Genomic DNA, 22,584 nt, shown 5'->3' with positions numbered 1-22,584 from the left:
AAGAAACTAATTACAGTCAAATTTTTTGTTATGCATGGAAGGACTTATTGCTTCAGATTCAGCCAGGCATTGCACATGGATTGTCTGACAGATTAATTTCCAATAGATGAGTGATATTTAGTGGAGCATTTTTACATTAAATGTAGCTTTGGGAGGTCTGATGAACAATTACAGCAGATTCCATGCAAATTTTGAGACAGGGAGTGGAAGAAACAGATGCTGTATGTAGCTTCAAAAAAGGTATTTTCATCAAATCTGATTCTCATTATGCAACAATGGTGAGGCTTATCACACACAAAAAAACCACAACAAAACAAACAGAAAAGAAAATTTTTCTGACTGGTTAACAGGCAATATACATAAATATTAAATATGCACAGTACAGTACAGAACAGTGCTGGATATGCTTTCAGATATTTGACCCACAGATTCTATGAGGCTCTTCAACATCTTCATAAATGACTTGGATGCAGAACTGGAAGGAATACTACGCAAGTTTGCAGATGACACTGAACTGGGAGAAGCTGTTGACCTCCTTGAAGGCAGAGACGCCCTGCAGAGAGACCTCAACAAGTTACAGGACTGGACAATCACCAACCATATGAAGCTCAACAAGGGGAAGTGTCAGATTATGCACCTGGGATGGGTAACTCTGGTTGTTCATACAGACTGGGGAATGAGATGCTGGAGAGCAGTGCCATGGAAAGGGACCTGAGTGTCCTGGTCAATGGCAAGTTGAATGTGAGTCAGCAGTGCCCTGGCAGCCAGGAGGGCCAACCGTGTCATGGGGGGGCATCAGGCACAGCATCGCCAGCCGGTCCATGGAAGGGATTGTCCTGCTCTGCTCTGCACTGGGGCAGTCTCACCTTGAATATTATGGGCAGCTTTGGGTGCCACAATATAAGAAAGATATTCATCTATTAGGGAGCATCCAAAGGAGAGCAATGAAGATAATGAAGGGCCTTGAGGGAAAGCTGAATGAGGAGTGGCTGAGAGCACTTGTCCTGTTAAGGCTGGAGAAGAGGAGGCTGAGGGGAGATCTCATGGTGGTCTACAACTGTCTTGTGAGGGGAAGAGGAAGAATAGACACTGATCTGTTGTCTGTGGTGACCAGTGACAGAACCCAAGGAAATGGCCTGATGTTCTGTCAGGGCTGGTTTAGGTTGGATATTAGAAAAAGATTCTTCACCCAGAGGGTGGTTGGACACTGGAACAGGCTTCCCAGGGAAGTGGTCACAGCACCTAGCCTGACAAAGTTAAAAAAGTGTTTGGGTGATACTCTCAGGCACATGGTATGATTCTTGGGGATGGACCTGTGCAGGGCCAGGAGTTGGACTTGATGATCCTTGTGTATCCCTTCCACCTGGGTATAGTCTGTGGTTCTGTGATTCTGTAAAGTGCTTTATTCCAAGGAAACTGGGAAATGAGAAGTTTTAACTCAGATAACAACATAGCTAAATATTATGCTTATTTTCTTTTTCTTTCCTTTTTAATAATTTAGACCTCTATATTCAAGGTATATGTAGTTATTTCTTCTTCATTTAATCCCTTAGGGCAGAAAGCAACTGTCTGCTGTAAGCTACACTCAATCTTCAGTTTCTATATCAGAATGCAAAAAATTGTAGCAGAAAACCAGAAGAGATCAAGTTCTGAGTTATGGGAGTTTATAGACCAGGGCAACAGTTTGCTTTTATTATGTTTCAGATATCTTTCAACTTCAAGTGATCTCACATGAATCTCAAAATCTTTGAGCAATGACCTTCAATTTCAGGGTGGACTAATGGACTACTTGCTTCTGTTAGGCTGCTGCCTTAAAATATGGCTCTTCTGCTGGCAGAAAAATGAACAGGCTGCTAATAAGGACACAGTCTATCTCTAGACTAGTGCCAGTCTAATAGGCAAGTAAGAGCACTAAAACTTTGACTTTCCCATTTCAAACATTTGCTTCTTTCAATGACAACCAAATAAGAATCTAGTGATAAACAATTACTTGTTTGGTCCTTATCAAAATAGATGAAGCTCATGAAAGGTCTTTTACCTTCTTTGAGATATTTTTAAACAGACCACTATATATATTAGTGAAAGCATTTTTCATTTTGTTTGGTTAAGAGAAATAAGAAACATTCAGACTATAAACACACTTCCAAGTTCATAAATTTTATTTGGTGTGCTGGCAATAGTTGAAAATGAGTGTTATTTTTATGAGCATGACTTGCTGCTGTGTGGAAAACTAAATTGTTACTGGAACTGAATAAAAACCACATGAATCTTTAAATACAATTTCAAACATACTGTATGAAGGTAAACAAATTTCATAATTACCATGCAAGATTAGCCATAAAATCTTGTTAGGATACTATTTTATACCCCTACAGAAAGCAGTACAGTCAAATGCAGTTATCAGGGACCTTACGGAACTCTAGTGTCTGTAACTATTTGCATTCTGAGCAATAGGTGGGACAGTGATGTGGTCTCCAGAAACCATATAAATGCAATGCTTCCTGAGTTACACATTGCCCTGGGACACAGACATCAATACAGATTTCTTGATGGAAAACAACTAAGTAATGCAGTAAACTGAGAATCAAGAAATATGCATCATTATACAGTTCAATGTTTTGTTTTACTATGGCGACCACTGAATGATGCCTTCAATGCTGCAACAGCACTTTTCCTGTAGGAAAAGTGCTGTTGCAGCATTGAAGGCATCATGTGAAAAATTTCTTCCTAATATCTAACCTGAATCTACCTTCTTTCAGAATATAACTATTGCCCCTTGTCCTAGCACTGCTTGTCCTTGCAAAAAGTCCATCTCCAGCCTTCCTGAAATCCCCCTTTACGTGATGGAATGCTGCTACAATTTCTCCCTGGACCCTTCTCTTTTCTGGGCTGAACAGCCTCAACTCTCTCAGCTTGTCTTCACAGGAAATGTACTACAGCCCTCTCTCCTTCTTCGTGGCCCTCCTCTGGACTTGTTCCAACAGGTCTATATCTTTCCTATGTTGGGGATTCCAGACCTGAATGCAGTACTCCAAGTGGGGTCTCACAGGAGCAAAGTAAAGGGGCAGAATCACCTCCCCTCAACAGCTGGCCACACTTCTTTGAATGCAGCCTAGGATGTGGTTGGTTTTATGGGCTGCAAGTGCACATTGCCAAGACATACCAAGCTTCTTGTCCACCAACATACACAAATCTTTCTCCTCAGGGTTGCTCTCAGTCCATTTTCCGCCCAGCCTGTACTTGTATTTGGGATTGCCCTGACCCTTGCACTTCATGAGGTTCACAAAGGTCCACTTCTCAAGCCTGTCAAGGTGTCTCTGGATGGCTTCAAATTCTTGGTAACAGTGGTTTATGTCTCTTATGACTTGTGTTGTGGTCTTCTGAGGAAGTTCAACTATTGCCAAAATACCTGTAGCTGTTGAGAGCTGAAGTGTCAGCTGAATCTTCACAATATTTCTTGCAGGTAGCTGCTGTTTGCAGGCATTTGGCATTCTTGTTTGAGGCACATAATTTTCACATAGATTTACTGGCTTATGTTTTCCCATTAAAGCAGAGGGGAAGACAGGAATTTAATGCACAATTCTATTGTTTAATTCTATATAATTTCTCTAAAATTCCAGCAATCCCTGTCCAACATTGAAATGAACCTCTGGCTTCTCTGCAAAATTAGTTGTAAATAAAATTTCTTCCAAAAATTACTTTAAATGTCAAATGCTTCTGTGGTAATTCAGAAAGAATTATATGAACTATTTTATTCTATAATGTAAAATCACTAAAACACTTTATTGAGCATGTGAGTTTAATCTTTGTATGCTGTTTGTTATCATTTTAATTTTACTACTTTCAAGATCATTAAGTAATAACAATTATAAATTAGGTAAGGCAAGGCTTTCACAACTCATTGACTCCAATAGCAGAGAAGCTGACTCTTCAGTTGGCTCTAAATTTCAAGAAATGTGAAGAATGAGCTCAGAAATTTAAACACTGGGAGAGTTCTTGAGAGGTACTTGCAAAATATCTTGGAAATATAATCACAAAAGTTAAGCAAAGGCTTTTGAGATTTGTAGACAGCATGAACTCCCAGGTGGCTTTGTAACAGTGGTCTTTTGACATCCTGTGCCTGTCACACATGATGTACCCCTAAATGGTACAGTGGGAGAAAACCTAAGAGTGCAAAAATTATTTCTGGCTTCACTTTGGAGTTTTGTGTGGTAGTCAAAGCTGTAATATGATAGAACAAAAAAGGATCCTTTGGCAGCACAGAAGAGGGGGAAATATACTCAAGTTCCCAAGGCTAAGGCTGGCAATGGTATCTTAGAGGAGAGGCCTTAGATCTCAATGGGCAGATAAAACATGCCCAAGTAAGGCAAAATGAATGAGGATTTGACTATGAGAGAATAAAGAAGTTGCTTCAGGTACCAGAGAATGAGTCAGTAGAAACAAGTATTGTCCTTGTAGATACTACTCTTTCCCAGTGACACAAAGAGCTGACATGGCTGTACACATGGGGAAGTAAACATTTTCAGACGCATTTTCAGAACATTCCCCCCTCCATGCACATGGTCCCACACACTTGCAGGTAAAACACTGCCCTTACATTTTGTTTTAACTCTACAAGTTCCCTTTCCTATGCTGTTAAACAAGCAGGAGGTGAGTTAACACAAGCAATACTATTTAACTGGAAGAGAAAGTCTCAGCCATATGCATCCCAAAAAATTAACTAATTGGTCCCTCCCCTCTTGTTGTTCCCATTAGACCATTTTATCTATTTATCTCCATAGAATTACAAAAATAAACATTTTTATCATTTATCCTAATGTACTCCCATTGCAAATATCATGGAAAACTGATACAGTAGAAAGACTACTCCCTTGACAATAATTACATAAATATTACCAGAAAATATTGCCTCCTCATTTTGCAATTTAACAATGTCTTTCCTGAGGAGACCATAAAGACAATAGAGGAGTATGATAACTAACTCCAGATATCTAAAGGATAACTGAAAGAAAAAAAAAAGAGTAATTAAGCTATTCTCTATAGAGGGTAGGATAAGAAATAATGGGTTTAAACTGTGGCAAGGGACACTTAGATCAGATATTTAGAAAAAACTCCACAGGCAAATGTAGAATAACATAACAGAGTGCTTGGGGATGTTGTTGAGTTGCTGTCACTTGGGGTTTTTAAGAGTGAGAGACAAACATCTGGCAGGAATGACATAGGATAAGATGCTCCTGCTTGGGGCACAGGGGAAGGACCAGAGGGCTTCCTGGAAGTCCAGTCAAGATTCAATATTTAGCAATGCCTAAATGGAGGGAAAAAATATTATGGTTTTATGGTATTTGAATAGAGGTTGGATGAAATCTGGGGTTTTTTTTAATACTATTTTGGACTGTAAATGACCTACAAATTGTAAAAACAGATAAATAAGCAAATACAATATCTCCTGTCATCTACAGCCAAGTTTCATCACATTAATTGCAGTATGTCTTTTGCAGGAATGTGATTTTAAAATGGGCTTCCCAGATCTGAAGGAATAAAATACAACTTTATAATGTTAAATGCATGTGTTATACTAAATGAATTCCTATCTTTTAAAATATTTTATAGTCATAAGGGACAAAATGTGACAATTACTTTGCTTTATGCTCATAAAAGGTAGTAGGGATGATAGTTCAAAAGCTTTTATAAGTATTTCACCTGTAGACTGCTCCCCTAGTAGTTAGTGCAGGTGGTTCACTGACTCATTTGAAAATACTTCACCATCTTATTTGGATGTTTGGATGAAACTGTTTCATAGAATTGTTAGTAATGTATTGATCCAAGCACTACTATGTAATGGTTGCAGCTGTCCTTTCAGCACCTGGATATTTACAAAAATTGGTTGTATAAATGCAACATTTTCCCTTGGGGTTTTTTTTTCCTATTCTCTAACTACAATATTTTAAAAAATGAAAATACAGGCTCTTGTTATTGCATTAGATCTGGAAAACAATCAAAGTGATGAATTTAAGTCATCGTTAAATTAGTTGGACAATGCTATAATCAGTTATAGCAGGAGGTTTATATAAATGAAATATCTGCAATACATAAATTTATATATGTAGAAAACTCTGTATTTATCCATGGTGTAGGCACAACAACTTCTATCTCTATCTTAGTCACACTATGGCACAAAAACTGTCCTAGAAATTCCAGACACTGTTTCACATTCTGTTAGCTATCCTTTCACTCCAGTTACATTCTGTCCAGTCACCATCTATTAAGACCCTGTGGGTTTTTATCCCTTTTCACAGGGTTAGTTAGATAGTTAGTTAGCAATATGGGTGTGACATGAGCACATTGTACTCCAGTAAATAAACTCTTCTCTTTGTGACCCAGAGCAGACTCAGGGTGGTTGTAAACTGCAGTGAAGATAGTACCAGCTCATGGTGGTCTTTGAAAGGTCAAGACCACCCATTCTTCACAAAAATAGGATATATTTTGTTTAAGATCTATATTTGGAAAGTCAAAATACTTCAGAGGAGTAAAATTATTTAGTTTTATGAAAATATTTTTAGCATTGTTTTTTAGATAATTTTGAAAAGCATGTAAATAATACTGGGAAAAGAGCAGGTATAATTCCTTCTATGAAATTTTCATAATTTTGATTCTGAATGTGTTTTTGAATGTGCCTTTTAAGATAATTTTCTCTATTGCATATTTCATATAAAGACACACTGTCAAAACACTGTCCCTTGGGTTTCTGTGGGAAGTGCTGGCAGCAGCAGCAATGAATTTTTCACATTCATAGAGATTACACACAACACCATCTTGGTCAAGAACAGACTCCCAGGCCCACCTTGGGGCCCTTGCTGATTCCTGAGTCTCATGGGTGCAGGTGGACAATAGCTGTGACATGGCAGGCAGATTTCAGCTCCTGATGGTTCCTGGTTTTTTGTTTGTTTCTTGACTTTTTGTATTTTTTTTTTGTTAAGGCCTGAATTTCCCTTTCTGTGAGTAGGCAGAACTTCTACACATGCAGACAGTCTTTAATTCAAAATCCCTGCAGTAAGTACTGTCTCCCTAAGGGAAAGTTATTGACAACATTTTTCCCATTGGGCACCCAGGAATACACCATAAAGAATTAATTGAGTAGTTGCCTCTTTTAAAAAAAATGCTTAGCACTTAATAAAATAAGTACTTGCCCATCTCCATACTGGGAGAACTTTCATATGGCATGGCTGAGATTGTCTTTGGAACATGGACAGGCTGCAAAACTGCTAGACAAGATGCATGAACTGCTACAGACCTTAATGCTCTGTCTCTTATTTTAGGTACAAGCATGAAGAAGAAAATAATTTTCTATTCAATTCAGAGACTCTATTTGTTTTTTTCTTCACAAGTCTCTGAAAAGACCTTCATAGGCAATGACAGGCATATCTTAATTGCATCAGTATTAAGACAACTCAGAGGATCTCTGACCACAATGATGCAGTCTTTCTTTTGACAAGAAAAAGATACTGAGACTAATGAAGATTATTCAATTGCACTAACTTTATCTGAGACTTAGGTTCTGTTTTCCTTCATGAAAAGCAGTGGGGAAAAAAAAGTCAAGAAAAGCAAGAAAGAAAAATCATAAAGAACAGAAAAGAAAAAGACAAAGAGAAAGAAAGGAGGAAAGGAAAGCTAAAAGTATGGAAACTAAAGGATGAATGGAAACAGAAAGTGAGAAAGGAAGGGAAGAAGGGTGAGAGAGAAGGGAGATAGGAAGGAAGGAATGGAAGGGAGGATGAAAGGAAGAGAAATCAAGTTTAGAAAGGAAAAGAGAAAGACAAAAAGATGAGTAACAGGGAAACAGAAATGTGGGAAGGGATGAAAGAGTAAAAAGAAAGATGGGTGAGGAAAGAGAAATGCAAGGATCTTATTTCCAAATTTCCCTCTCTCAGAAGTAGAAAAGATTTTCTGTGTAAGTGAGCTAAAACATAAGCTTATAGCTGTATGCATTTAGAGTGCCTGCAGAATTTATATACAGAAGCATGGACAAGTATCACAGTGTCTTTGAAAACTATCTCTGAGGATGTCAAATATTTGTCTGTTTTACTGCTGAAAGTTGTGCAAATCAAATTCTACCTCTGCTATATGGAAACCTTAGGTGCATAAAAGGGACAGTTTCTCAAGTGGTCAATGAAATTACTGACAATCACTTCAAAAGAGTTCTGCTCAGAGATAATAATTGTGTACAGGCCTTAAATATAGAGTAATTATTTCATTTTGGGAAGGCATGTGAGAGAAAACTTTTCTACCAAGAAAATATGCATCTTGTTTCCACCCTCCAACCAACATTAGATCCCACTTACAATGGACAGACACAACCTGGCTCAAGATCATTTGCAATTATCCTGCATCATCACAGGAGAGAATGAGCATAATGAAGGGGCTTTTGCAGAATGAAGGAATTCTGAAGATAAGATCATGCAAAAACAAACACTTCATATTTAGGTTTTTTAGCTTTGTTTCAAGGTGGAAGTTAACCTGTGCTATTTGGCACTTCCTGTGCATCAACTTTGCCAAAATTATTATTTCTACCAGTCATCTCCTCTACATCATTAGAGTCTTTCTCAAATATGTCACTCCTGTATCACTCCAGACTGATATACTATAAATACATCTCAATGTTTCTATTTTGCTAGAAGCCTTTCTCAGCAAATATTTGTTCTGCTTTGAATATAGTGTACTTTGTCAGATTTTAATACTCAGGTCAATTCTAGTATGCTCACAAATCTCAGAATCCTTCAGGATGCTACTAAACCACTCAAAATATATGAAATCCTATTACTATGTAGACAGAGAAAGCATGGATGCTCATGAAATTTCTGAGAAGGAGCACCTGTTATGAAAGTAATTCACAATAGTGAAGTTTCCCCTCCTAGTTTATATAAATCAAAATAAAATAAAAAAGGAATATTTCTTTGTGCATATTTTACATGTTTTAAAATTATTATTGTTATAGTGGATATATAACAGAACTCTTTGTATTTTCACAATCTTTGATTAAGTGTATAATGTAGCCTAGGTTTGGAAACCATATAATATTGTACTTACTCCTCACTTAAACTTTGCCAATGCTCCTTGAAGAAATTCTTTCCGAGAAGAGTATCAGCTGCTTTTAAAGTAGAAATTGTGTCACTCCAAATATACAATTCATTGTCTTTTCAGAACAATTTAAAAAATGTTACCATAAAATGAAGGACTAACAATAGCTTTAGGATTTGACAACTGAAACAGAAATCACCTTTCAGGAGCCATACAGCATAGATTTCACATATCCATATGTAGATATAATTACTAATATTTTGGGTAGAAACCCCCTGAAATTAGTGAGTGGCATATTGTGATGATAAAGTGGTCTGTTTGACAGATATTATCCATTTAATGCATAGGTTTTTTGTTCTTCTCATTGTTCTTGCTCATTTCCATACACTTAAAGACTTGCCACTACTGGATAAATGTTAATTTTGCCTGTTCTTTTTCTGAATTAACACAGCAGAAGGCTCAAAGGAATGCCTGGAAGAAACAACTGTAGAAAATGGAGAAACATGCTATTTTCTCATTGAGAACAGTAACATCTAATAAAACATGCAGACCTTGCTCTGCTTCCATGAGCTGCAAGAGATATCTATTAGCAGATTAGCACCACTGCAGACTTAGCAGATTGGTGGAGCTTCATTGAGCGAAGGAAGGCAAGACCTATAAACACATATTAGATTGAGCTATAGTATCAATCTAGTTACAAAATGATGTGAGAAACCTATTAAATCATAAAAATGATCCAACTGAGCATATGACGTGATGTGAATATGAATTAGAGGGTTTGTTTCTGTACAGAGAGGTCCCTTTTGATCCATAGCTGTCTGTAGAGTTTGAAGGTTTTTTTCCCCTGTGAGCAAGCTCTCCACACAAACCTCTCTGGGCACCAAGCCAATAGCAGGACTACTATCTGGATACAAAACCCAGTAGAGCTGAAGTGCCCTGAGCAGAGCAGCCTAAAATAAGGTGGAAATTATGTTGGTAGCATCGGTGCATTTCATGGAGTATCCCTTGCTGCTGTTTGGTACAAACACCTATAATCCTGTTGATTTATATTAAAATCAAGCACGATTTGCAGAGAGTAGATAACTATGCTATTGATGTTATTAGAATTACAAAGATATTTAGTGCTGCTTGATTTTCTTTAGTTCAATACTTCTCAACCTCAGTAATGGAAGTAAAAGGTAATGCCAATGATAATCTGTGAATTATATTAAATTTTCACACAGGTAACTGTTTTCTTAAACAATTTTATTCAAGGAATAAAATGCGACATTTAAATATACTGACCCTTAGGCAGTGAAAACAAATAATTTTCATGCTTCTGAAACATCATATTGTACATGCTTTCCATTTTTTTCTTCATCCTCAGGGATCACTCCGGCCATTGTTAGATAAGATATTGCTTTGGATGTGCATTTGGCATTCCTAACTTTGAACTTCTGAAATGTGAAAAAGCAGAGGAATTTTTTTGAAGGAATGTAAACAATTTTTCCTTTCCTTTTTGACCTTATCAACACATTTTTCTATCTAAAATGTGAACACTACAGAAGATGTTCTATTTTTTTGATTCTCCCTGCATATATTGTGTCTATATGTCAACTATATTTCTTATGCCCATAGGCAGACAAAAAAAAATTATTTAGTTACTTCTTATTAAAGTCATTTATTTGTTCCTACACTTCTTAATACAATAGTGATTATTCTTTTCAACTATTTCTATTTTATTGTAGTTCTACAGGCTGCAGTAGACATGATAGAAATGAGTAGACTAAAGCACTAAGGTTTGATTTTATCTCTAGCATTGCATGCAGCTTTAAATAATTTTATGCAGTGTGTGGGCAGTTTTAGTTCTACGCAAAAAATAGTCAAACGATAGCCTTGTTACTTGAAAATAATACTTTGTACATTCTCCCAGCTCTAAGGCAAACAATTCTGAATTTCTCCTGAGGTGCTTATATAGTTCCCAGTGCTGAAATCTCAGTTACTGTCAATTAGCATTAGTATAAAACTGAAAAATTTCAAATGCAAACTACTTTTTGGCAGATGATTAGTGGACAAGACAAAGGAAGTTTTTTTCTTTAGCAAGGGATATTGTCATCAAAGATATTTAATCTCTTACACATTTTGATTACTAACTTTTTATAATTACACAGTGACAATAAACACAAGCAATAAGTACTTCTTCATAGCCTGGAAATTCTGTTACAAATACAGTTCACACTTTAAAAGTCAACTCTGCCACCCTAAACTACCTGATCAATGTCCTGTGTACAATGAAAGTCCATTTTTAAACTTTTGTGGTGCAAACTCCTCTTTCTGCTTACTTTTCTCCTTCCAGTTTGTTTTGCCTGTTTTTCCTCCTTTGAGCACATTTGCTTTTGCACAGCTCCATCTATTCTAACAGTCTCTGCTGGTCTTAGTGTTCTTTCTATAGTGTCACCATCATTACTCCTTTAACAGTTTGTGTTATTTCTTATTTATCAAAGGGAAATCATAACAGAGTTGAGAAAAGGGTGGACAGGCTCAGAGATCTGAACTTGTCCATGAGAAGTTTGGTCAGGCTTGTATGTGTTCTGTGTCATTCCCATTGCTGGGGCCTGGCAAATTATGGACACTGCTTTGGAAGTACATTATTGTATTTTTTTTCTTTACTCCTTGTGCATTAAATTTCCAGGAATCTTTAGTGGTTATTCTGTTGTTACGTCTGTTTGTCTGTCTCTGAGATTTCTCAAACACTCAGGGACTCCACCTCAAATGTCTTCTTACTGTGCTAAATATGAAACTCAAATGATCATATTCATGCCAATAGCAGACACATCTACAAAATCTCCAAAAATGATTATAAAATCAATTGCTGATTCATTCTTCTCTTGCTTTTATGAAACTGTGTTTGCTCAAAAATCACATTGCAGTAAGCATGAAATATTAATGTGCTCCTTCTTTACCGTATTCAGTTTCACCTGTGCAGCTGTGAGGATTCTGGGCAGAATGATATCCTCTTTGGCAAGCATCTCATAGTCAGATAATGGTAACCATGAGCTTGACAGAAGGAGGGAAATTGAGGGAAGGAGATGGGGGCAAACCTGGCTGCCCACAGGGTTAGTATGTTTGATACAAATGATTCTGCAGGCATTAATGCACCTAGTGCAGTGCATGTCCCTTGATTCTTTAGGATATAAGCTGAAAGGAGCACAAAGAGAGGTCTGATTTCATATCTTGAGTGTTCCCCTCACCCTAAGTTCATATTCCCTATCCACCTGTCAGACCCTCATGAAGGTTCTTTTGGGAACAGCTGGGCCAGATATATCTGTCATGAGTGCTCCCTGGTCACTTGTGTAGGGAGTGGCAGGTCACAAGGAAACCTGTACTTCATGGGCAGCATAACAAGACATGAGGTGAAGCTGCCTGAGGATGCTTCTGAGGACACTGTCAACAGTGGCTCTGGGACTGATAGCAACAGGGTAAGGCTGAATTTCAAACTGAAGTCCCTGTTCTTCTTCAGCAAATTGGTGAGGGATCACAAATGTATAGATTTTAGTCTCATAAATTAAATAGTTTCTCTTCAACAGCAATGAAATGAGAAGTTGTAGAAAACAAAAGAGTGATTAGCTTAGACCATCTTAGTTGAAAGCAGGGAAAGGTTGTTCATACCTTATCACCTTACCTTGTTTAGCATCGTGCCAAAATCCAAGAACAAATGACAGCACAAAAGCTTTAAGAGAAGTGACAGTTCAAGTCGTTATTCACCGTTTCTTGTTGAAAATGTCTAAAAGGCTGAAATCTTATTTATTTCACATACATATTTTTGGTAGCTCTTCTTTTTTTGCTGCCAGACTTTTTCACTGCAACTTGGATTGGAAAATGGAGTAACTGCTTTGCCAGCAAGCAGTCATAAGTAATGCTTAATGTTAGAACCTGGTAGATATTATTATCGATTACGTGGTTGCTTTGTAAGAATTCTAAAAGCAGACAATCACAATTCCTTTATTAAGCTGAGGTTACTCAAAGTCATATCACAATTGCTTTCTATTTAAGTTTTGTTGGAGAGCTAATAAGTTCTCTCGTAAATTTAAGTAATCACTGAACTTTTTATTTTTACTATAGTGCACCAATATTTTAATAACAATAAAATGGTTATTCCTTTAACAGAAACAACATTTAACAGTACAGAGTGATAAAAGGGAATTGATAGAGCAATTACTTTGCATTTTCTTTCATAAAACAAGGTAAACTGGCAACAACGCCTGTGTTCACTTTAGTTAATCTTGCCAAAGATTGTCCAAGATTAAAAACTTTTTTTAAAGCATATCTAGATGTTCTTTGGCTCTTCAGGAGTGATTAAGATACATTCATCTCCTGTGCAGGCTTTAACTACTTTCACTCTAATGTTGAATTCATCTCCATTTGTGGTTTATAAATTTGATTCTACAGACTAAAAAAACACTTCCAAAAGTGGGAAAGAATGGTAGAGACGACAGAAAAACATTGCAATGGGAATGCACAGTCGGTGACTAATTGGTCTCACATGTGAACTCTCTTAGGAGTCCCTGTAATTACACCAGAGATGAATCTTTGGAACTCCCTGAAGGGCTTCTCATGCTTGCCATGAGGAAGTCAGCAGCCCTCTGCATTTTTAACATGTAGTCTGTCTCTGCAAAAAGTAATTTTTATTACTATCGAGATAAGCATGTACTATACATTGAATTCTAAATATTTAGAAATAATGAAGAGCTCACCAACAATCTAGCAATGTTGATAAGCACAAAAGGTTAGTTTAGGAATGCTGATACAGCTGGTAGGCATTTCTGAATAACTAGGTGGTGTAAATTAGATTATATGCAATATATATTGTTATATAACATCGGAGACAAATTGAGTCTAAATCTGAAAAAGGAAGTGGTTTTGGTAGAGCTTTTTCAGCTATTCATGGAAGCCTGTATGAAACAGCAGCACAGCTATTTTGCATCAAGAGAGAACTAGATGTAATTTAAAAAGAAAAAGGAATAAATATGTCACTTTGATTTTTCTCTCGGCTCCATATTGCTCTCTTGGGAAATGCATTTCACTATTGCTGTTCCACAAGGAATTTCAAATAACAGAGGTCAGGATTTAAATTTGCCTAAATCTTTTCAAAATGCTTTTCTATTTTAAAAAGGGTAAGTGCACCAGGATACACTTACTTGTAAGTGAATTTATATTAGTCAGATCTACTGTTTCTTCTGTACTGTACATTTCACAGACAAGATCTACTGTTTCTTCTGTACTGTACATTTCACGGACAATCTGCAATTCTAATAAAAGAGAAAATTTTGATTTGCCCTTTAAATATATTTTATCACTCTTAATGAAAGAAAGCAAGGTAGGGAGAGGTAATTAGATATAAAACCCCCCTGCAGTAACTGCATATTTAGAAAGTATGCCAAAATATATTAATGCAGTCTTTCCAACATAAATATGTGTGGAATAGCTACTGATTTATAAATGAAACTGTCAAAAATATGGTATAGTTCTCACTGGCAGTTGTTCCGTCCCTTCTAGCATGGGAATGAATGCAGTCATTAGCAATTAAATGCAACTTTCTGAACATAATAATGAAACCCCGTTTGAAAGTATTGGCCAAATGAAAAGAATGACAAAATCTAAAATGTTCTTTGTTATCACTCAATATCCTTCAGAATTGATATAAATCTGAAAAACTATCCTTTCACTCCCCCACCTCCAGCTGCTTAGGGAGACATCACCTGAGCAGCTCAATGTCAGCAGTGTTGCAACATTACGCTTCACAGAGAATGCCAAAGAAAAAAGAAATACTCACAACATCTGCAAAAAAAAATGTAAACATGTAAAAAAACCATAATAATGCATGTTTTTCTGTCATGCCAGAGAGGAAACAGAGTAAGAATATTATATTTTAGAATGTACATGCTGAATATTGACATGTAGCATCTGCCAATTACCTCCATATTATGAAAGGAAATTTTTACCATTGTCAAAAAACAATCACATTCTTTCCTTTATCTTTGAAAGATCTCATTTTCATGCTCTTTCTTTCTTTACTCCTTTTTCTCTGCCTTTTATTTCTCTGCAGCAGCAGAAGAAAGAGCTAGGAAATTAATAATGTATGAGAAATAAAAACAACAAAAAAGTAGAGTTTATTTATAAAGAACAATAGTTTAATTCATGAAGCAATCTTTAAAATGCCTAAGTCTTGCAGTTGGTGGTGAGGGTAAAACCTTATCAGGGTTAGGCATAGAGCCAGTATAATAAAGATTCCAGAAGTGAGCCATCAATAAAAGAGGATTTTAAGACTCAGACACTTGCTGGGCTTGCTTTTCTCCTTTGGGCCAGCTTCCTCTTTCTTTGCATCACCCTGACTCTACCAGTATCTCCAACCCACATAAATCTCTGCTCCAGCTTCCCCCTCTGTGTGCTTTGAGGTTTCCACATGGAGGATATCCTGTAGACACTATTCTTACTGTGCCAGCCTGCCAAACCTTAGCCATGGAAAGAAGGCTGCTTCCTCTTCCTTTGTTGGTCACAAGGAGCAAGTGCATGCAAAAGACGTGTGTTCTAGGGACACACATTAAAGGGTGTCATACTGCAATCTTTCATGTGGCTCATGTATGGAGTTTTGCTCCATAAATTCGGTATTGCTTTATCAAAGATGAATCCCAACTGTGTGCCATCCCCTAAAGTGACTGAACCCCCTCCTTGATGGGCAGTGACCCTCTGCATGTCTGCCCCACCTGCCAAGGACACGCCTGTGCCAGGTGCTCCCCACACCCAAGATTTTCTTTCCAGCCCTCAGCAACAGCTCTCTATTTATACAAACCAATGGGGAATGGTGTCAAGAATCAATTAGAGGGGAATTTCTGAATGCAGAAAGTTACTTGTTGCCTAGCAGCAGCCCGGCAAGCCTGGCTTGACTTTGATTCATTTAACCCCTAGCTAACCAGGGCTCCCAGCTTGTTTTTCCTCATCAACTTTAAATGCTGTCTCAAAACGTACTGTGGATAGAATTTGTGGTGTTTTCAAAGAAACCCTACAGGGGGCTTTCCAGGATACTGAGTCTCTTGGAAGCAAGGAGCAGGAGTGAAACTGCCCTGACTTCCAGAGCTGGGCATCGGCCAGTTTGAATGTCTCACAGCCACAGGCTGAGATGGACATGGCTCTAAGAGGACACAGTCCCCCCAGGAATCAGGAAACTCTGAGTTATAACTCCGCTGAAAATTCATGTCTCAGTCTCTGTCCTTTCTTAATAATTAATTCAGCAGAGAGGAAAACATTGTTCATTTGCATAACTAAATTTTTCAGTCACAGCAATCAGCCTATTAATAGAAACCCATCTATTTGTCTATCAACTTACATAAAACACTGTGTTGTCTTCTACAACGTGATATTTTGAAGGTCAATAGCCCATAAACAACAGATACAGAGGCACAGAAATGGCAGAATCCTCAAATTCAGAATACAATGAACTAGATTTTATAAATAATATATATCAGTCATGGAGAATAAGTCTCACTTTTCAACACTACATGAGCATTTCCAGGAAGACATAGCATGTATTCTTTAAAGCTTTGTTATCTTCATTCATATTAGGACTTCAAACTGAAATGTTTCTATTATATCTCCATTTTCAATTACAGTTTTTAACAGTCAACTGTTAAACTGGAATGTCCATGCTTATCACTTGCCTAAGATGATTTGTGACAGATAAAAACATCTGAGCATTTCCTTTTCAGAGGTTTAAAGCAACTTCCACGCTGTACAAATTACACCTTTTTTCACTATAATCTTTGGATACTACCTTTTACCAGATGACATAGTTGTCTTTCTTCATTTTCACATCTAACAGTCGCATTTAGATGCAACTCTGTGTACAAGAAATCTGCTTCTAACTAAATGAAGAATATTTACTTCAAATAAAAAGCAGGTTAAACTGAAAAGATGACACTCTCCATAAGGAAGCACTTTCAAAAACTACTCTGGCCTCTGTGCTGAAGAGTAAGTCAGGTCAAACCAGCTTCTTTCCTCATTCCTGCACATCACAACCTGTCTCCTTCTTCCTTAGAAGCCCAGAGCCAATGATTTATTTGGGGCTTCATTATCTTCAGTTTGGCTCACGCACAAGGTGACAGGCAAGAGTAAAACTAACAGGATATATATAGGAAGACAGGCCAAAGCCCAAGAGTTGAAATCTGAAATGTGTCAGGAAAACAGCTCTGTCTGGGGGAATTTTTTAAAGGGAACAAACACAATGCAAAAGCGATTGAAAAAAATGACTACTGAACATGTCCTGAAGGTCTCTAATGTGAATTTAAATTCACAAAGTCTGAAAAACCTTTATGTAAAATGCTTGATGAGATGACTGCCACTATTTAAGACTACTTCTTTAGCAGAGCAAAATCAATTCACTGTTCTATGACAGCTGGCTGAAGTAACATAGAAGAAACAGAAAGTAAGAAATTAAAAGGAAATGGGTAGAGTCTATTGGGTCCAGACATCAGAAGACTTATTTAAATACTTGGGCATAGAAGCTTTTTAAAATCTGTATTATCACATTGATCACTTCAATTTTCCACCACTGCATATAGCTTTCAGCAGTAAGACAGAGACTACTGATGCTGTAGTCTTCTGCTTTGGGTAAGAAGGGATGAAACTCTGAAGCCAGAACGCATTTTTCTGAACAAAAATGATGACACAATTTGGACATAGCAGAGTCTGGTGCTTAGTGAAAAGAAGATTAAGCAGACAAGAAATCAAGTCTTATTCAAGTGATCTACCATGTCATATGCATAGCTCATACCTATACAAAATGGAATGACAAAGCACAATAATTTAACAATGCAGGAATGTACTGATTATGCAGAGCTCTTTTCAAAGGGCAACTGTCTTGATGAATTGTGAAAGTGCATTGCCCAGACATAGATTCTGAACAATCAAGTACTACTGCAACCTGAGCAGCACGGTGAGAGTGCCCAGGAGCACAGCACAGTTCCAGTAGAAACCCCAGTACTGGCAGCCTTTAAGTCTCACTGTTTCTGAAAAGCTTTGGCAATTAAATAAACAAAACCCTCGGTTTACTTCCCCAGGTAAAGAATAGAAATAGCCACTAATACCAGTTTCACAGCAGTGTTCTTGGCATTAGCAAAGGAGATGTTCACAAACAATGTAGTGAAACCATAGCGGTAACTAAGAGAAATCTATTTCTATTCAGTCTTTTTAAACAACAGCTCTTAGAGATGAATTTAAAAGTCCATTTCTAGCTGCTGACAAATGGAAACACCTCACTCCTGTCTTTTGCCCACATAACTGAAGTAAGAAACCTATACTGTTTCCAACTTTGTTATAGACCCAGTGACTCAAGTAATTTCATTTTCCACATATTTTTTCCCTTGCCCATAGATACTTACACTACTTACAAGAATGTGGCCGTGAGGCTTTATTCATAAATAACTGCATGCAGTTTGAAAATCTGGAAATATTACATAAAATGCAAAGTGCTGTCTAAGTCCACTTAATTCTTCAGTCTGCTGCCACAAGTTTTCACAGTAGTTTTGAAAAAAGCTCTCCATGCCTTAGTGCACCCACGTGCTTAGTGAATAAGACACTTGGGATTTTTCCCCACCCTAACAGTGATTATTTTATCTTTCATGCATATATTTCCCGAGATTTGTTTTGTATAACTTTCCTCACAGACACATTTTCTGCTTTTAAGACACTCTCTGTATTTCAAACACATTCTGAAACTGTGGATCCAGAGAGGTATTTTTAAGAATTTTTATTTTTTAATTAAAAAAGAATATGTGTTCCACGTCATGCTAGTTTCCTGACTGTGTTGTGTATTTGTCTTTAAAATCTGTAGTCTGATGAGTTTATTCTTGGTGATAGGAAAACACTTGTGTTTTTAGCCTAATATGAGAATGAATTAATTTGTTTTTTAGAAATCATTGGTTTGAGTAGCAACTGTTCAAGCAATAAAATCTGTCCTACCAATCTACAAACCTTGTATAAGTTAGATGCTTTGTTTCATTATTTCCTATTGTTATGGCTATGTTGCTCCACCAATATAGGTGATTTTAACAGATGTAATCTTATTATACTAGCCATAATAAGCCAATTTTAAAAATTAGATTGCCAAAAATGATAAGAATAAGCATTCAGCAAAAAAAAGTTAGGTGTTAATATTCATTTTCATATATTGCAAAATCTTTCCTATGGATTTCTATCTACAGCATACAATTTTGCTCCATCAATGCATTTTTAATCTGAGTGTGTGGAATTACTCCCACTCTTTCTGAGTCATCTTTAAATCTAAGCATTATTAATTTCAGCTAACTTGAGGAGGACATGTGCTTACTAATGAGGCCCAAATGCTTGTACTAAGTAATAAGTTAGCAAGAAACTTCATTCTTTTCAAGTGCTCTGGTTTCCTGGGAGGCATTTCCTACATAGTCAGTTAGTAATAAAATCTTCAATTAGCACTAGAGGGCATTGGAAAACAAAATAGTTAGTGTGCACTGAGATGCAAGTGCTTATAGCAGTGAAAAGGAGCAATTTCATGCCAGCCTGCACCAACAACAAGTTCTTTTTTTTTTTGTTGTTTTTCATTGTTAGAGATTTACATTTTCAGTGAAGGCCTGAAATGTTAGCAACAAGGTTACATTTTTTATTTTCACTAATGGAACTACCTGCAGCCTTGATCAGTCATTTTTCACATTTACACACCATTTTTCTTCCCCAAAGTATTTCTCAGCCTGTATGCATTTAGATCTGCACTGAAACATTAACAGCCTTCTGATGAAAGCAACCATCAGTGTATTCACTTTCCCTTTAGCAATATACGTGTTGACTTCTCAGCAGAACTTTGCAAAGTATTTATGTTCCTGTTTTTATGCATAATTTAACCCATGAAGCAAGGAAAAATAGAACAGAATAAAGTTTATAGATCCACTAAGTATACTTGGTAAAGAAGCTCACATATTATATTAGCTTATATGTACATTTTTGCTATTTAAATTCTGTAGATTAGGATAAACATCAGGCTAAACCTTGAAGGAGTTGCCCGAAAAAGGCAATAATTTTTCACCTTGAATGTGGTATCTGGCAACCACACAGGATTGTCATCTGAGGGTGGGCAGAGGCTAAGGACAAGTTTTTTGAAGGGTTGAGCTTTATGAATATTTATCTATTTTTTAATCAGGGAGTTGGGGTATTGATACTGAAAGATTGTGTCCAACAGGAGAAACACATGCCCTACTTCTACTGACTATATTGAACATTCAGTGTCTTTAGCACTTTACAGAAGTGACCCACAAATGGGGCAGACAGCAGAAAAATGTAACAAATGCATCAAAGTAGAAAAATAAAATGAGAAAATAAATTGAAATAGAATATGATCAATACAGGTTTTAATACATGCGTGAAGTTGACATATTCAGTTGAGTGGCTTTTTCATATTTATGCTGTTCATACCACAGTTTCATAATGTTGCATCCTTCTACTACGTACATCAAGAAACTGTAATAAAAATGTGGTAAAATATGTGAAGTCTCAAGGTCTTATGTTTTAAAATTTATCTTTATATCCCCCAGAGGCAGTGCCTACAGCTATCTCTTCACATTTTTTAACTATAATGCAGAGCTTAGTAAGGGTCTTTGGGAAACCAAAATTATATTCATAAGTGATTCTCTTTATATACTGGATAGTTGAGATGCTTTTAAAGCAAAGTTAGAGTTATTAAAGTCAAATAAGAATGTTTTTGAGAATATAGAGTTAACTTCATATGGTTTTGAGTTGGAGTCTTAGCTGGCTGACACAGCGACATGAAAGAAATTTTATTTCAGAGCTCCAGCTGAACTAGAAATGTTTCCAGGAGAGTTAGTGACTCACAGGATGCATCTATAATAAATTATTTGATTTAACACCCAAGATAAAGCATTAAAAACTTAATATCCATCTGGTCATGATATATACTGGTAGTAGGTTACAGGGTGTGCAAGTGGGAAGCAAGTTATCCATTAGAGGAGTAATGAATCATATGGTAATAATGCATAACAGTACTTATGTAGTAATAACATTTTCAAATACCTCACATATTTTTACTTTTTATCATAACACTTATATAGAGTAAGTGTGGGTTGAATACCACTTCCACCTTACAGGATGAAAGAGCAAGACAGAAAGGCTCCAATGGTTTGTAAGGCAGTAAAATTGCTGTTAAGACTCAGGCTTCTCTCATATTCTAGCTATAACTGCTTGCACTGCAACATGAACAGCTAAATTTCTTTTAACAACTAGTCCATTTCTGGGTTTTTTTGACAAAATTAAGGTAGCAATTCTGATTCAATATAAACCTACGTATTTGTCACTGCCTAGCTATCTTGATCTATGTGAGGTGCAGCAAACTTTTATTTTCACAAGGTAGGATCTCTTTCTATTGCTGTTCTTAAAAGCAAGCTCCACAGATACAGTCCTTTCTATTTGAACACAAATTATTTCATCATGGCGACCCCAAGAACAGTGAGGGAGTATGTTCCAACGATTTCAATTCAGGTAAAATTTTGGCTGTGTATAGTGTATTTTCAGAAATCATGAAGGAGCATAAAATTTAGGGAAGCTGTCATTTTTTAATCTTTAAACTATTTAATATTATTTAATGGAAGCACTCAGTACGGGTTAATAGAGTTTGAGTGAGTTCCATGGAAAAGTAACACTTACATCAAAAATAACATTGTTGAGCTTAACAATGATTTTTTTTCTAATGAATAATTAATATATAGCTGAATCAATCTGACAAATAAACACAGAGCTTATTATTCTTAGTTGCTCCATTTCAAGAATGAATAAGGAAAGAAGGGATTGTAAAGTTGTTGTAGTGATGTTTCAAATTTATGCTTGCAGATTCAGGTCAGTCACTTCATACCCATAAGCTGACTGGCTTCATGATTTTAAAAAACTATCTGTGATATAAGAGATTGGTTAAAATATAGAAATAGCTAGGCTGCAGAGAGTCAGGCTGAAATAACTATTGGTCTTTAGTGAAAGAGCTTGTTTGCATGGTTAAAAAAACCCCCAAAAATACTTGGTAGAGCAATTAGTGAGATCACTCAAACCCACGCATTGTCATAGCTGGCCCTGAATTTTGTTCCTGTTTCAGAACTCCAGAAAGGCCCTGTACATATAATTTGTGCTCCAACATAGTGAATGTCTAGGAAGCAAGAGGACTACACTATTGGAGCTGCAGAGAGGACTGCACTTTCTACTGAGGCTCAGGTATTTGGGACAGATTGTTTCCTGGACAAATAAAACTGGTATAAGGAAGAAGTAAATTTCCTGAGGTTTTTCTTACATGCACAGAGTTGCTACTTAATTTATCCTATAGGGAGTACTTTGCCTGACACACAGAAAGTGACCCTTGAGATAGAAACAATCCAAATCTCTCTCCTGAGTTTGGTTGTGGAGCACAGGAATTTTGAAGGAATAACTTTACCATATGTATTGGAAAGG

The 22,584-nt window shown here is 36.7% G+C and overlaps 1 protein-coding gene across 1 annotated transcript in view; it reads left to right on the top strand.

Moving 5' to 3' along the window:
- Window positions 1-22,315, top strand: part of GASK1B (golgi associated kinase 1B) — a 204,310-nt gene extending 181,995 nt beyond the window's left edge. Inside the window, exon 6 of the transcript XR_011697902.1 lies at window positions 22,235-22,315. The gene's annotated coding sequence lies outside the window, so the exon portion shown is untranslated. The remainder of the gene's footprint in view (window positions 1-22,234) is intronic.
- Window positions 22,316-22,584: the final 269 nt, after the last annotated feature.

The sequence above is a fragment of the Pithys albifrons genome, chromosome 5 (genome assembly GCF_047495875.1).
Source record: "Pithys albifrons albifrons isolate INPA30051 chromosome 5, PitAlb_v1, whole genome shotgun sequence".
Lineage (NCBI taxonomy): Eukaryota > Metazoa > Chordata > Aves > Passeriformes > Thamnophilidae > Pithys > Pithys albifrons.
Note: the sequence above shows the minus strand (reverse complement) of the source record. Positions and strands in the feature narration are given on the sequence as shown.